The 2,500-nt window shown below is 78.8% G+C and overlaps 1 non-coding gene across 1 annotated transcript; it reads left to right on the plus strand.

Annotated features, from left to right (window-relative positions):
- Nucleotides 1-2,078: 2,078 nt before the first annotated feature.
- Nucleotides 2,079-2,231, plus strand: LOC147647001 (5.8S ribosomal RNA). Its single transcript, XR_015281733.1, has one exon. It is a non-coding gene; the product is annotated as a 5.8S ribosomal RNA (ribosomal RNA).
- Nucleotides 2,232-2,500: the final 269 nt, after the last annotated feature.

The following is a 2,500-nucleotide window of genomic DNA, read 5'->3' on the forward strand; positions in this document are numbered from 1 at the left end:
GCGGCGAGGTCTCACTCGGTCGGCCGGTCCGCCCCTCGCCCTCCCGCACCGGCGGGGCCACGGGCCGAGCCGCGGCGGTCCTCTCGGGCGCAGCGCCGGGCTGCTGAGGGAAACCCCGGGCCCCGAGTCAGGACGGCCGCGGTGGCGGCGGCGGATGTGTCAGGCGCGCCCCCGCCGGCGGACGCTCCCCCGAGGGTGGCAGCAACTGGGGGGGAGGCACCCCGGCGGGGCCATCCCAGGTCGTTTCCCTCGCCCCAGGGCCAGGTACCTAGCGCTCCGCGCCTGGGCGGTTCCCCGAGTCCTTTCCCCTTTCCCCCGCTCCCGCCTCGGCGTCGTCAAACGCCGGCCGGGGGCGCGGGGTTTGGGCTGGGACCCGAAAGGGCCGCCGAGGCCGGGCGGAGGTTTAAAGACTCGGGCGGCACGGCGCGCCCCGGCGGCGGCGGCGATGCCGGCGGCGGCGGCGGCGGCGGCGGCGACGGGTACCCGGCCGGTGGCGGCGCGGCGTTCACTGAGGGGTGGGGAGCTACTCCCGCCGATCCCCTGCGGTGGCGTCCGTCGCGACCGGTCCCCCCCCGCTCGTCGTCGTCGTCGTCGTCGTCGTCGACTTCGTCGCGGCCGTCGTCGGCCGCGCCGTGCCGGGGAGGGGGCACCCAGCCCCCCTCCCCCCCCTCTCCGCGGCCCGGTCTCGGCGGCGAGGCCGTGGCGCGCTGTCGGCCGCGGGGCCGATCCGGTCTCTTCGGAACGGGGCGGCGCCGGCGGAGAAGCGCCCCCGCGCGCTTCTCCGCCTTCTCTGCGCGACCTCGGGGTGGCGGCCCTCGGGCGCCCCCCGCGCTCCCTCGCCTCGGCCGCGCCGGCCGCGTCGGCGCGCATCTCCTCCTCCTCCTCGGGGCGTTCCTCGCCTTCCCCGGACGCGCGCGGCGGCGCCGTCCGCCGGCTCGTCCCCGGCCGGGACCGCGCGCCCCCCGCCCGGGCGAGCGCTCGTCGGTCGCCTCCGGCGGCCGGAGGTCCGGCGAGCGCGGGCGACCCCGTGCCGAGCGGCGGCGGCGCCGCTCGACGGGTGTCCCCCTGGTGGGACGGTCGGCCGGGAGGCCCCCGTCGTCGCCGGCGGCGGTCCCGGCCCGGGCCCCGCCCGTCGCTTCCCCGTCTCCCTTCCCGAAGGCCGCGTGTGGGCCGCAGGGAGAACCGCTCGAGGCCGTGCGGCGGGCGTCCGCCGCACGGCCCCCTCCCGCAGGGCGCGTGCCCGCGGAAGGGGCCCCGACGGTGCGAAGCGGCGGCGGCGGTCCCGGGAGTGCGGCCCCGGTGGCGGCGGGGCCTTTGCCTTCCGGCAGGCCTCGGGCGCTCGCGACGCCGGCTCGCGCCTCGGCGGCGCCCGCCTCCCGGCGCCGGCCGTCGGAGCGCGGCGGCGAGGCGCTCGCCTTCCGGCGGGGAGCGGTCCCCGGCCGGGGGCGGCGCCGGCGGTGCCGGCGGTCGTCGCGCTGCCGTCTCGGGCGCTGGCAAGGGGGCGGCCCGTCAGCGGGGAGGAGAAAGGCCGCGCCGCGCGCGGCGGGCGCGGTGGCGCTGCGCGGGGGGCCGATCCCCGCGCAGCGGTCGAGGTGGAGCCGAGCGCGCGGCGGGCGGCGGGCGGCCGCGGCCCCCCGGCCTCGTGCCCGCGTCGTCCCGTTCAGAGAGAAGAGGCCGGGCGCGGGCTACGGAGCCCCCCCGCGGTCCGGCGCGCGCCGCGCGGCTCTCCGCGCGGAGGCCGGGCCGAGCCCGGGCGCCTGGGCCGCCTCCGAAAGACGGCACGCGGGGCGGCGTCTCTCTTTTCCCCTCCCCTCGCCCGGGGGGAGGGGGGTGGTGGGGGAGAGGCGGTCGGGGGCGCGGGCCCCCCCGCCCTTTCTGGCCGGCCTTTTCGGAGCGTTCCGTGGGCGGCCTCGTGCCTTCCTTTTCTTTTTCCCCTCCGTTGGTCGTCTCGTTTGTGCTCGTACGGTCGGTCGCGAGGTCGCGCGCCCGCGCGTCCTCGCCGCAAAACCGAGGGGGGCCGCTTCACGCGAGCGGTCCCGGCCCCTCCGCGCGTGCGGGGTCGGTGCCGAAAGCCAGACAACTCTTAGCGGTGGATCACTCGGCTCGTGCGTCGATGAAGAACGCAGCTAGCTGCGAGAATTAATGTGAATTGCAGGACACATTGATCATCGACACTTCGAACGCACTTGCGGCCCCGGGTTCCTCCCGGGGCTACGCCTGTCTGAGCGTCGCTTGACGATCAATCGCCGTCCCGGCGGGTGGGCCACCCGAGCCCTCCCCGGGCGGCGCGGCTGGGGTCGCCTCGCAGGCCCGTTCCCCTCCCCCGCGGTCCGCCGGCGGCGGCGGCCGCGGGAGGAGAAAAAGGGCCTTCGTCCCCCTAAATGCAGACTCGGGGAGCCGCTCCCGTAGCTCCCCGCTTCCCGGAGCGAGCCGCTGGGCCGGAGCTCGTCCTCGCGGGGGGGAAAAACCGGAAAGAAGGGCCGAGAGCAAAAGCGGCGGC

Source organism: Cyanistes caeruleus, unplaced genomic scaffold (genome assembly GCF_971803275.1).
Source record: "Cyanistes caeruleus unplaced genomic scaffold, bCyaCae1.hap1.1 HAP1_SCAFFOLD_69, whole genome shotgun sequence".
In the NCBI taxonomy this organism is placed as follows: domain Eukaryota; kingdom Metazoa; phylum Chordata; class Aves; order Passeriformes; family Paridae; genus Cyanistes; species Cyanistes caeruleus.